This window comes from Bos indicus, chromosome 8 (genome assembly GCF_029378745.1).
Source record: "Bos indicus isolate NIAB-ARS_2022 breed Sahiwal x Tharparkar chromosome 8, NIAB-ARS_B.indTharparkar_mat_pri_1.0, whole genome shotgun sequence".
NCBI lineage: Eukaryota > Metazoa > Chordata > Mammalia > Artiodactyla > Bovidae > Bos > Bos indicus.
Window position 1 is genome coordinate 67812983 of NC_091767.1, and position 14474 is coordinate 67827456.

The following is a 14474-nucleotide window of genomic DNA, read 5'->3' on the forward strand; positions in this document are numbered from 1 at the left end:
TTCAATCCTAGCTAAGGTTTACCAAGATTGAAACAGGATTGCATCTGTGCTAAGTCGCTTCAGTTGTGTCCAACTCCTTCTGACCCTACAGGCTGTAGACCGCCAGGGTATCCTGTCCGTGGGATTCTCCAGGCAAGAATACTGGAGTGGGTTGCCATGCCCTCCTCCAGGGAAATCTTCCTAACCAAGGGTTGAACCCATGTCTCTTGTGTCTCCTGCATTGGCAGGCAGGTTCTTTACCGTTAGTGCCACCTGGGAAGACCTAGGAAACAGGATTACTATAATACAAAACTTCCACTACAGCACGCTGCACACACCTGTGCTCCAAGCCCACCCCCTTCTCCCTAATGCTTCCATATTCAAACTATTCCCCAGCCTGTTTGGCCTGTCCACAAAGGAGCAGGTAGATCTCTTTGATCCAGTCTTTGTTATAAGGCTGGTATATCTGGGTATCAGCTCGGTAAACAAGGCAGCTGAGGTCTGCCAGGTCATCAATAAAATCAAACAACTGACTGATATCATTTGGGTAGAGGGGCTGTTTCAGATGCTCTTCATATATTTTACAAACACCTTCCAGGCACTTATTCACAGATTCAGTCAGCGGAAGTTCTGCCTTCTGGCCTCTTGGTAGGCTGTACCCACACGGTGGCATGAGACGTCGCGACAAAGTCTCCTGCTGTCGCCACACAGGAGCTTATCTGCAGCACCACCCGCAGCCAATCCCCCGAGAGTTCTTTACAAAACCTAGATATAGGGCTTTTATCAGATATATATTTTGTAAATGATTTCACGACTGATTTTTTAAAATACAGGTTTTTTTCCTTCTCTCTTTGTTCTAATACTATTACCACTTCCTGGTATAATCATTACCACTGACTGGATTATAAAACATAAAGAAAAGATTTATCACCATTTTATGGAAGAGAAAAACTGAGGCACAGGTTTTTTTTAACAGACCTGCTGCTTCCACTGTAATGGACAGTTGGAGCCAGCTGTGAGATTTGATGACTAAGGAGAAAGTCTTAGAAGGTTTTTGAAACCATCATTCCCTTTAATGGGGTGCCATTCTGTTAAGTAGGATCCAGTCAGCTTACTTCATGGAGGAGGAAACAGGTATTTGTTAAAAATCTATGATGCACCTGTGAATGATTTAGGTCAGGTGCCAGTAAACCACGGCCAGTGACCCAAATCTGGTCCTTTTTTTTTTTCTTTTTTACAGCCTGTAAACTAAAGGTTTTTGTTTTTGTCTTTCCTCCCACAAATGAACATTTGCAACTAATTTGATGACAGAAAAAGCTAATTTTGAAGCCCCAAATGAGGGAAATGCAATCCCTCCCCACCCCAATTCCATTTTATTAGTTGACATGTATTTAAACAAACAAACAAAAAAAACTGGGGCTTCCCAGGTGGTGCTAGTGGTAAAGAAGCTGCCTGCCAATGCAGAAGATATAAGAGACGAGGGTTTGATCCCTGGGTTGGGAAGATCCTCTGAAGGCGGGCATGGCAACCCACTCCAGTATTCTTGCCTGTAGAATCCCATGGACAGAGGAGCCTGCTGGGCTGTAGTCTATAGAGTCACAAAGAGTCAAACACGACTGAAGCAACTTAGCAGACACACATGCACATTGTAAAAAGCTATATTCAAAATGTGCTATGAGAGAGATAACCAGTGTTCTCACCACAAACACATACATATACATATACACAAATTATACAAGGTTATGGACATGCTAATTAGCTTGATTGTGGTAATGATTCTTTAATGTGTACATATACCAAAACATTACTTTGTTTGCTTTACATATACACAATTTTTATTTGTCAATTATGCCTTAATAAAGTTGGAAATACTGACCTCAATTTTTATTAATTACATAGTATTAATTATTATTATCATATTTAAAATTTTGTCAACAACAAATTTGAAGAAATTTATTTTCTCTCTTCTTGTTTAAGAACCTACATAATATCCTCAATTTTATCTCTTTGCCTGCAGAGCTTCAGATATTTGGTATTTCCCTGGTGGCTCAAATGGTAAAGAATCTGCCTGCAGTGCAGGAGACCAAGGTTCAATCCCTGGGTTAGAAGGGAATGGAAACCCACACCAATATGGTCACCTGGAGAAGTCCATGGACAGAAGCCAAAACATCCTCAATCTATCTCTTTGTTTGCAGAACCTCAAATATTTACTATCTGGCCATTTATAGAAAACATTTGCCAGATCAGATCAGATCAGATCAGTCGCTCAGTCCTGTCCGACTCTTTGCGACCCCATGAATCGCAGCACGCCAGGCCTCCCTGTCCATCACCAGCTCCCGGAGTTCACCCAGACTCACGTCCATTGAGTCAGTGATGCCATCCAGCCATCTCATCCTCTGTCGTCCCCTTCTCCTCTTGCCCCCAATCCCTCCCAGCATCAGAGTCTTTTCCAATGAGTCAACTCTTCGCATGAGGTGGCCAAAGTACTGGAGCTTCAGCTTTAGCATCATTCCTTCCAAAGAAATCCCAGGGCCGATCTCCTTCAGAATAGACTGGTTGGATCTCATTGCAGTCCAAGGGACTCTCAAGCGTCTTCTCCAACACCACAGTTCAAAAGCATCAATTCTTTGGCACTCAACCTTCTTCACAGTCCAACTCTCACATCCATACATGACCACAGGAAAAACCATAGCCTTGACTAGACGAAGTTTTGTTGGCAAAGTAATGTCTCTGCTTTTGAATATGCTATCTAGGTTGGTCATAACTTTCCTTCCAAGGAGTAAGCATCTTTTAATTTCATGGCTGCAGTCACCATCTGCAGTGATTTTGGAGCCCAGAAAAATAAAGTCTGACACTGTTTTCACTGTTTCCCCATCTATTTCCCATGAAGTGATGGGACCGGATGCCATGATCTTCGTTTTCTGAATGTTGAGCTTTAAGCCAACTTTTTCACTCTCCTCTTTCACTTTCATCAAGAGGCTTTTTAGTTTCTCTTCACTTTCTGCCATAAGGGTGGTGTCATCTGCATATCTGAGGTTACTGATATTTCTCCCGGCAATCTTGATTCCAGCTTGTGCTTCTTCCAGTCCAGCGTTTCTCATGATGTACTCTGCATATAAGTTAAATAAACAGGGTGACAATATACAGCCTTGACGAACTCCTTTTCCTATTTGGAACCAGTCTGTTGTTCCGTGTCCAGTTCTAATTGTTGCTTCCTGACCTGCATACAGACTTCTCAAGAGGCAGATCAGGTGGTCTGGTATTCCCATCTCTTTCAGAACTTTCCACAGTTTATTGTGATCCACATGGCACCCCACTCCAGTACTTTTGCCTGGAAAATCCCATGAATGGAGGAGCTTGGTAGGCTGCAGTCCATGGGGTCGCTAGAGTCGGACACGACTGAGCGACTTCACTTTCACTTTTCACTTTCATGCATTGGAGAAGGAAATGGCAGCCCACTCCAGTCTTCTTGCCTGGAGAATCCCAGGGACGGGGAAGCCTGGTGGGCTGTCGTCTATGGGGTCCCACAGAGTCGGACACAACTGAAGTGACTTAGCAGCAGCATTGTGATCCACACAGTCAAAGGCTTTGGCATAGTCAATAAAGCAGAAATACATGTTTTTCTGGAACTCTCTTGCTTTTTCCATGATCCAGTGGATGTTGGCAATTTGATCTCTGGTTCCTCTGCCTTTTCTAAAACCAGCTTGAACATCACGAAGTTCATGGTTCACATATTGCTGAAGCCTGACTTGGAGAATTTTGAGCATTACTTTACTAGCGTGTGAGATGAGTGCAATTGTGTGGTAGTTTGAGCATTCTTTGGCATTGCCTTTCTTTGGGATTGGAATGAAAACAGACCTTTTCCAGTCCTGTGGCCACTGCTGAGTTTTCCAAATTTGCTGGCATATTGAGTGCAGCACTTTCACAGCATCATCTTTCAGGATTTGAAATAGCTCAACTGGAATTCCATCACCTCCACTAGCTTTGTTCATAGTGATGCTCTCCAAGGCCCACTTGACTTCACATTTCAGGATGTCTGGCTCTAGGTCAGCGATCACACCATTCTGATTATCTGGGTCGTGAAGATCTTTATTGTACAGTTCTTCTGTGTATTCTTGCCACCTCTTCTTAATATCTTCTGCTTCTGTTAGTTCCATACCATTTCTGTCCTTTATCGAGCTCATCTTTGCATGAAATGTTCCTTTGGTTTCTCTGATTTTCTTGAAGAGATCCCTAGTCTTTCCCATTCTGTTGTTTTCCTCTATTTCTTTGCATTGATTGCTGAAGAAGGCTTTCTTATCTCTTCTTGCTATTCTTTGGAACTCTGCATTCAGATGTTTATATCTTTCCTTTTCTCCTTTGCTTTTTGCTTCTCTTCTTTTCACAGCTATTTGTAAGGCCTCCCCAGACAGCCATTTTGCTTTTTTGCATTTCTTTTCTATGGGAATGGTCTTGATCCCTGTCTCCTGTACAATGTCACGAACCTCATTCCATAGTTCATCAGGCACTCTATCTATCAGACCTAGGCCCTTAAATCTCTTTCTCACTTCCACTGTATAATCATAAGGGATTTGATTTAGGTCATACCTGAATGGTCTAGTGGTTTTCCCTACTTTCTTCAATTTAAGTCTGAATTTGGCAATAAAGAGTTCATGGTCTGAGCCACAGTCAGCTCCTAGTCTTGTTTTTGCTGACTGTATAGAGCTTCTCCATCTTTGGCTGCAAAGAATATAATCAATTTGATTTCGGTGTTGACCATCTGGTGATGTCCATGTGTAGAGTCTTCTCTTGTGTTGTTGGAAGAGGGTGTTTGTTATGGCCAGTGCATTTTCTTGGCAAAACTCTATTAGTCTGTGCCCTGCTTCATTCCGTATTCCAAGGCCAAATTTGCCTGTTACTCCAGGTGTTTCTTGACTTCCTACTTTTGCATTCCATTCCCCTATAATGAAAATGACATCTTTTTTGGGTGTTAGTTCTAAAAGGTCTTTTAGGTCTTCATAGAACCATTCAACTTCAGCTTCTTCAGCGTTACTGGTTGGGGCATAGACTTGGATTACTGTGATATTGAATGGTTTGCCTTGGAAACCAACAGAGATCATTCTGTCGTTTTTGAGATCGCATCCAAGTACTGCATTTTGGACTCTTTTGTTGACTATGATGGCCACTCCATTTCTTCTGAGGAATTCCTGCCCACAGTAGTAGGTATAATGGTCATCTGAGTTAAATTCACCCATTCCAGTCCATTTCAGTTCGCTGATTCCTAGAATGTCGACATTCACTTTTGCCATCTCTTGTTTGACCACTTCCAATTTGCCTTGATTTGTGGATCTGACATTCCAGGTTCCTATGCAATATTTGCCAACCTCTGATTTAAGTAGTGATAAGTTATCTTTTCTTTAACCATTACAAATGTGGCAACCTATTGGGTTGGCCAAAAATTTCGATTGGATTTGCCTATACTATCATATCAATACCCAAATGGACTTTTTGGCAAACATGATTATTTTTACAGATGAGAAAAGTGAAGACCTCTGAAAAAAATAAGTGACTTGCTAAAAGTCACCCAGCTAATAGCAATGAAACAGAGATAAGTGTCTTATTTCAAAACCTGGTGTTCTTTCCAGAAGCAAATTTGTAGCAGCAATTTAGCAGAAAATGAAAAAGAACAAAAAACAATTTCTGGCAGTGAGTGGTGGGCAGGGGTGTAGTTCTTGGATCAAGACACATCTGCCCTGGCTTCCTGAACCTGCTGTTGGCCAAGCCACAGGTCTGTCCACTGGGACTAGGAACCCATCAGAATGACCTCAAGACCCTGTGGGATTCTCAAGTCACCCCAGGGAAATTCTATTTTCTTCACTCCACTTCACTTGCTGAAGTGTACATAAAAATTTTAAAGCTTTTCAGTGACAAGGTTTTATACCAAAACAAAACATGTTAGGTAAAGCCTAGAGAAGCTGATAAGCTCATGGATATGGAACTGGACATGCTGAGTTCATCTCCTATAAATAGAGGCAACTTGGGTTTTTTAAAATTTTTTTAAACAGGCTATATTGGGATCCACTATTAAATCTTCCATGAGTATTAAATGAGTTAGTATTTGCAAGATGATTAATGCATCACCTGACAAGGAGCAAGCAGTATATCAGTGTATATTAAAATTAAAATAAAAGATTGAATAATCATGAAATCAGATCTCTACAAAAGGATTTCAAAAAAGAATAAACACACACACATATGTATAAATATATGTATATATATGTGTATGTGTGTATTGGAAACAGTGTCAGACTTTATTTTTTTGGGCTCCAAAATCACTGCAGATGGTGATTGCAGCCATGAAATTAAAAGACGCTTACTCTTTGGAAGGAAAGTTATGACCAACCTAGATAGCATATTGAAAAGCAGAGATATTACTTTTCCAACAAAGGTTCGTGTAGTCAAGGCTATGGTTTTTCCAGTGGTCATGTATGGATGTGAGAGTTGGACTGTGAAAAAAGCTGAGTGCCGAAGAATGATGCATTTGAACTGTGGTGTTGGAGAAGACTCTTGAAAGTTCCTTGGACTGCAAGGAAATCCAACCAGTCCATCCTAAAGGAGACCAGTCCTGGGTGTTCATTGGAAGGACTGATGTTGAAGCTGAAACTCCAATATTTTGGCCACCTCATGCAAAGAATTGACTCATTGGAAAAGACCCTGATGCTGGGAGGGATTGGGGGCAGAAGTAGAAGGGGATGACAGAGGATGAGATGGCTGAATGGCATCACTGACTTGATGCACATGAGTTTGGCTGAACTCTGGGAGTTGGTGATGGACAGGGAGTGCTCTAGGGATGAATCAGGGCGTGCTCTGATTCATGGGGTCGCAAAGAGTCAGACATGACTGAGTGACTGAACTGAACTGAACTGATTGTTATTATTTAGTTGCTATTTCATGCCCAACTCTTTTGTGACCCTACGAACTGTAGCCCACCAGGCTCCTTCTTTCCATGAGATTTTCCAGGCAAGAATACTGGAGTAGGTTACCATTTCCTTCTCTAGAGGATCTTCCTGACCTAGGGATCAAATTCGAGTCTCTTGCATTGGTAAGTGGGTTCTTTACCACTGAGCCACCAGGGAAGCCCCTATGTATATGTATATATTTGTGTAACCAATTACCTTTGCTGTACACCCCAAACTAACACAATATTGTAAATCAACTACACTTCAATTAGAAAAAAAGAATAAAAGAAGGAAATAAAATCTCCAGAAAACATGCCTCTTCACTTTCTGCTTGAGGGTTTTCCTGTATTAAAATGGGATCTGCAAGACAGAGGCAGAGGAAAAGAAACTGATAGTAACTGTACTGCTTCAAAGCCCGGAAGTTCTCTGGGGAAACAGAGAAGCATAAGGAGAATGTATCCTCCCACCTCCAGCTGACAATGAACTCTCCAGCTATCCGGTCCAGGAGAATGGCCTTCACACCCTTTCATGTCAGAAGAATCAGTTTCCACATCTCTCCAGTTTCAGAAAGACTACTCCCAAGAGTGTTCCCTGCTGGTAATATTACTAAGATTTACCCTCCACCCTTCCTCTGTCTCTCTCTCACACACAGACATGTACACACACACACATATACACATACAGGGTACTCAGAACTGGGAAAGGTGTGAGGCAGACAGACGCTGTCATGTACTGTTGGTGATTAGGTATACCTGTGGCAGATTCATTTTGATATATGGCAAAACCAATACAATATTGTAAAGTTAAATAAAATAAAATTAAAAAAAAACAATTTAGAAATTTCTATCAAGACTTCAAATACACTCTTAATCAGGATCTTCACTTTCAAATAATTGAGACAAAAAGGCTGTGTGAAGCAGAGTAGTGAGTGGGAGCTGTAGGATTTAAGGAAGAGTTTAGTCTGATATACTGATACACATGCTCAAGTTGCCTGGGACGGGTGTGGGTGCCTAGAGCCTGCAGGAAGTTTGTGGTTATGTTGAGGATCCTTCATGGGCATAGCTAGCTTCACCACGGCCTGAGATGAGATAGCAGTGATGCAGTGTGAGATGCTGCAGAGCATGGGTGGTAGGTGGTACTGACCAGGCCAACACAGTGACCTATGCTGTGACCGCTTGCTGGTCACAGGGCCAGTCTCCTGGAGTCAGGGCCAGTCTGGAGGCTGAGAGCTGGGGTTGACTCTGTTCTGGTCCATACATCATTTTACAGGCTCTGCAGCCTTCCCACTCGCTGGCAGGTCAGCTCTGAAGCTTGGCTGCCTCCATGATCTCCATCGTTCCATTCATCACTGTGTGTCTTGAGGACCTAATACATGAGGTGGCTTGTGAGCGTAGTTGTTTCCAACGTTTTGTGATCTCATGAACTGTAGCCCGCCAGCGTCCTTTGTCCATGGGAATTCCCAGGCAAGAATATTGGAGTGGGTTGCAATTTCCTCCTCCAGGGGATTTTCTTGACCCAAGGATCGAACCCTCGTCTTCTGTGTCTCCTGCATTGCAGGCACATTCTTTACTGCTTGAGCCATCAGGGAAGCCCCCTACTACATGAGAGATGATCTTAAAAGTAAGATTCCTGTATGAATATTATGGGTTATCATCCACAGGATTTGAATCGTTTAATCTTCTTAGGTTAAATTCTCAGATGTCCTAGGGTGTCTTTAATTTTTTGGTCAGAATTCAAGATAATTCATCTTAAATCATTTTAATTTAAACAAATAAGTAATTGAAAGTTCCATTTTTAAGGAGGACTGCTGAAATAAAATATAGAACTCTGAGACCATACATTAATATTCAGAGACACACTAGGGAAATGTTTAGAATATTCATTTGTTTAACACCAAAAGGACATTCATCTACTTAACAAATAAGGGACACTTCAATCAATGAAAATTACCTCACTAAGGCTCACAGAGTCCAGCTAGGTAAACCCTTATTCTTATCTTCCGGGGTGAGGGAACTGAGGCCAATCAGCTTGCCTAAGGCCTGGCAACAGAAGTGGCAGAGCCAGGATTTGAACTCAGGTCACCCAGCATCAGTCAGCTTGCTTACCTGCCCAGCGTGGCAGCCAGTCACGGCTCAGCCTGGCACAGCATGCTGTGAATTCTCAGCCGTGCAAATGTTCCCAATCACACATGAGGACATTTAATCTCTTCTGTGATCTTCGGAGCCGCTTGGGAAATGGAAGCAGAATTACAGAGATGAGTCATTCCATGTCAGCAGACAAACTGTAACAGAGTTTTTATTACTATTTTATTATTTATGTATTTGTCAAAAAAAAAAAAAAAAAAAGTCAGTGGGAAGAGTAAGGCAGCAGAGCCCCCTGATGGCTGTTTCCTCATCTGGATCTTTGTGTATATGTGTGTGTGTGTCTGTGTGTTTGTGTGTGCGCCCAGCAGTGTGTTGTGAGCATGTGTATTTGTGCACTGGTCTCCCATTCTCTTATAGACACTTATGCTCTCTGAGAGTAGGGGTTGGACATAGTTTGTGTGGAATTATATTTTAGGAGTCTAGAGTCTTTATTTGTGGCGTGTGTATGTTAGTTAGTGTGTGTGTGAGAGAAAGAAGACATTGTGTGTGCTATTGAGAACGTGCCGACTGAAATAACTCTTCTGTAACCCCTGAGACCCTCAACTTCTTCATCCTACCCTTTACATTCTTCCCCCACCTCTTTTTTTTGTGTGTGTGTGTGAGATCTTAGTTCCCTAACCCGGGATCTAACCCAGGCCCTCGGTAATGAGAGCTTAGGATTCTAACCACTGGGCAACCAGGAAGTCTTCCTTTACAGTCTTTCCTTTACCAAAGGAAATGCACAATGGCCTGGACCTCTCTTTAGTCCTTAGATTCCAAAACAGGTGCCTAGTTTTGACCTTAGCCAAGGACCTCTGTGGTGCCCAAACACCCTGCCTTCAAGGTCCCTCTCCCTACCCAGTTCAAGGCTGATGACGGCATCCCCCCAGTGCTTGGTTGTTGAGGAAATTAATAAGTATCTCTCAGGGAATCTCTCTGATTGAGGTATGTAGCATACATAGCTGCAGAGAGCTCAAAGGCTCTCAGACCCGTGCAGCTCAAGCTCTTCTTCCAACATGATGGGTTCCTAAGTTTGAAAATATAAACTTTGACATCTGTCTTGCTCCCATCTGAAAGAAGAGAGAATAGGGTATTTCTGGATCTTGGGCTGGCCCCCATCTTCTCATATTCTTGCCCCTTCTCTAAAGGTGGTAGGGTCCTTTCTGGAACCCTTTCCTTGGGTTAGCATCATGGTATTACATGTAGTGGTATTACATCATGTATTACAAGTAGATTGGAGGCTCAAAGTGGTGATGCCAAGGGGTATAAGACATGGTTCCTACCCTATGGGGTCAACAAGAAGAGGTAGCAATTAGGCAAAGTCCAATAAAAATATAAGGTACTGAGTAGTTTTATTTTGGGACCTATTCACCCTCTAGAATGTGAGGTCCTATTAGTATTTATGTCTTTCTGCTACATCCTCGGTTACTGCAATGCCTGGATTACAATAGATACTAAGTAAATATTCAAAGAAGAAAAATGAATGAACCTAGAAACACCACACCTCAGTCACACTGATCCCATTAAAATTCAACTAACATATGTTGAAAACTTCAGTTCAGTTCAGTTCAGTTGCTCAGTCGTGTCCAACTCTTTGCGACCCCATGAATCGCAGCACGCCAGGCCTCCCTGTCCATCGCCAAAAAATTTAAGTCTGCCACTGTTTCCACTTTTTCCCCATCTATTTCCCATGAAGTGATGGGACCAGATGCCATGATCTTCGTTTTCTGAATGTTGAGCTTTAAGCCAGCTTTTTCACTCTCTACAAGTTAAATATTATATTGGGGAAGTTTTCAAATTGAGAGCTCCTTCTAGCACATTGCCTTGCTTTTCTTTCCATTTCACTCATTATTTTGTCTTTATCTCTTTTGTGCTGCTTCACCTTCTCCCCGCTTTCTCTCCTTAGGAGATGGCCCTCTCTTAGCCCTGTGGGCTCTACACTCAATTTTCTGGACCATCCAGAAAGGTCACTGCCTCTTAGCCCCAGATTCTAAATAGACATGCTAAGCCCAATGCTGCTTGACAGTAAGGGCCAAACAAATGTGAGCGGAACATAGCTCTATTGCTTTCCCCTTACCAAAAATGCATTAATAAAGTTAATTAGCATTGACCTGAAAAAAAAAATCTGAACAATAACCCTCTGGCATTAGGATCAAATGCAATGAAGCACAAGCAATAAAAACTCCATTACTGTTCCCCTCTGAGCAACTGTCACTGATCCTTGGGCCGAGAGGGAGGGGACAGGCTCACATCTATCCAGGGATCTGCCTGCCTCCTCTAAGCCTCTCTGTAAGACTCTGAGCTCCAGCTGGTGTGTCAAAATGCAAGCAGGTGTGAAGGTGAGCCAAGCTGGGCCCCGGGTAGGATTGTTGTTGTTGTTCAGTCGCTAAGTCGTGTCAGACTGTTTTGTGATCCCAGGGCCTGTAGCCCTCCAGGCTTCTCTGTCCATGGAATTTCCCAGGCAAGAATACTGGAGTGGGTTTCTATTTCCTTCTCCAGGGGATCTTTCCGACCAAGGGATAGAATCCCTGTCTCTTGCTTGGCAGGTGAATTCTTTACCATTAGTGCCACCTGGGAAGCCCTACAGTTAATATAGAAAATATAAGACACACAGAAATCTAGAGCTAACACAGGCTTGGTTTGGGCTATAGTCAATATATAAAAGGTCCAGAGTATGGGGAAGGCAGCAGGTCATCAAGGATGGCAGTCACATCTCTACTAGTTGAGGCTGGAGGTTGGCAGATGCTCAGGGAGTTGAGTAAGCAGGTGCCCAGGACTCTTGCCAGATACAGCAGAAACCTGGCCCAGGGGAATAAGGGTAATTCTAGACTGCATCCTCTGGCAGGCCAAGGTGACTAACTCATTGTTTCCTCTAATCAGAGTTGGTTTGGAAATTGGGCCAGGATATGTCTGTTATTGACCCCAGCTGCAAGGCAGTGACTCTCTGCCCTCCAGTGCCCTCACCCGACACTTCCAGTGATCTCATTTTATCACTAAATTTCTATACTATGCCAGGCATTGAGGATCTGGGATGTGGAGACACAAATATAAGACCCACTACTCGTCTTTTAATGGTCCTCAATCTAGTGGGATTTAGTCAAGAACCCACTGGATTTCTGTCCCCTTTTCATACTTCCCTCTGCCCTTATTCTTCATAAAACTATGAAATATCAGAGGGAGCATTCCATGTTGATATTAGGCTACCTGAATCTCTCCAATTCATCATTCCATTCCCGAGGGCATGACTGGGAGTCGGAATGGAGGTGCTGCTGGATCAAATCCCATTCATGCCCCTCAGTTATATATACCATGTGGGGTGCCCATGACTCACAGGGCCCTGCGTGAGCCCACAGACTCAGAAAAGTAACAAGAGCTGATGCACTTGCCCTTTTGGAGTAGGTCCAGGAGGTCACTCTTTTTCAGAAGTTGCCTCAAACTCTAGAGGAAGATTTGCTCAGATGGAAGGAGGGCATGGGGAGTATGAAGGAACACAGTCCGAGAAAGTATCTTCTCTAGGCAGCTCTTGAAAAAAATACATATATTGGTCCAAAAGTCACTGTAGAGAGATACCCAGAAATGACAGGAAAGATGAAGATTTAAAAGGAGAAAGACAATGCAGGGTATCTTTGATGTTGAGAGAGAGTGGGAACTTCCTGAGAACACAGGCAAATCCTTAAAATATTTAAAATAGAAATATAGTAAGTGCCCTACATACGAATGGGTTCTGTTCCAAGAGCAAGATCCTAAGCCCAATTATTTGTAAGGCTGACAGCCTGGGTACCCCACTAACACAATTGGCTATTTAGTACTATACTCTAACAGGTTTATACTTTATACACAATAATACATAACAAACACTAAAAATAAAGAAATCTTTCAGTACAGCACTTGAAAAGTACAGTAGTCCAGTACAACAGCTAGCATACAGGGGCTGGCATCGAGTGAACAGGCAAGAAGAGTTACTGACTGGAGGAGGGAGAGGAGGTGGGAGATGATAGAGCTGAAGATTCATCAGCAATAGGAGATGGAGGGCAAGCTGCGATTTTACTCACACCTGATGTTGATGGAACAACATTTCAAAGTTTCACATCTTTGAAAGTTCGCAACTAGAAGATTCATATGTGGGGGCTTACTGTATTTTGCTTATGAACTGATACTCAGTGCCACCAAAATGAAATCTGAGTACCCACAAATGCACCTTTGGAATGTGTCAACCAACAGTATGAGAAAGAGAGATCTTGGGAAACCTATTGCCTCCTTGTCTGCATCCATCTACGGTCTCAGGTCTGATCTGCCTCATTTGCAAATAGCCACCTAAGTGCTCTCTTCGCTTCTTATCCGCCTCCTACCTGGCCAGAATTGTCTTCTCAAAGCACAGATGGGGCGTCTGTTTAAGAAGACAGTAAACGTTCCCTGACATGCAAGGGTTTGCAAAAATGACCTCCACCTTGCTTTCTGCCTCCGAGCCACAGACACCAGACTGGCTGTTTCTTGGTTGCTCCCTTCTCTGCCCCTCCTGAGAATGAGCTGATCCAGCAGGACGACTCTTTTCCATTAGCCTGGAAGAATGAGAGAAAATTCCTATGGGCTTTGGAGTTATTTGCATAACGCTCTGCTTCTGGGCTACAGGCTCCTGGAATCTATAGATACTCATATTATGATGATAATATAAAATATTTACCAAGCAATTATTATTTAACTTTGCATGCAGCATCTCATTCTAATCCTTAAGTTAGGCAATATGATTATCTTTTTTTTTTAATAGAGAAAGAGTCTGAAGGAGGGACACACAGCAGCAGGAGCAGAGTCTAGGCAAGTTGACTTTTGGGTCTCAGCTATTTCTGATCTTTGGAACTGCTGAGTTCACAGGGGGTCTCCAGGCACAAAGCAGGCCAGTCAGAGTTTGCAGACTGAAACAATAGGTGAACAAGAGAATAAGGGCAGGGTAAAGGAGTAAGCAATTCCAGGAAGGTAAGCCTACAGATTGGGCTGGGAATGAAACTTCAGAAAGTGTGCTCACTCCTGCTCTCTTGATCAACTGGTCGACCTTGGAGGAGGTAGCATCTAATAGGAGAGCCCCAGAGGTGCCAGGGAGACCCCCTATCCCCCCCAAAACCTCCCTTAGCTGCTTGATGGTGCCTGAAATTGTACCATTACAGCCTAATTCCTTTAGCTTAGGCTGCAATTCCCCTGTTAAAATGCAAATACTCCTGGGAGAGGCAAGTTATTAAACTTTATTAGTGTTTTATATCCCATGGTGGATTTATTGATCAGACCCTTTTCTTTAGAAATGGCTGGGGTAAGGGAGAAAGATGGAGACCATATAAATGTCCCAGGTTCCAGGGAATGGGGTCACTTGGAAGGCGAGGGATGGGGGAAGCAGGGATTGAAGGAGGAATCATGAGAGCTGGGAAACCTGGAAGCAAACTTTTTT

At 43.0% G+C, this 14474-nt stretch overlaps 1 pseudogene; it reads right to left on the reverse strand.

The window, feature by feature from the left end:
* Positions 1–364: 364 nt before the first annotated feature.
* Positions 365–14474, reverse strand: part of LOC139184412 (enhancer of rudimentary homolog pseudogene) — a 172194-nt pseudogene continuing 158084 nt past the window's right edge.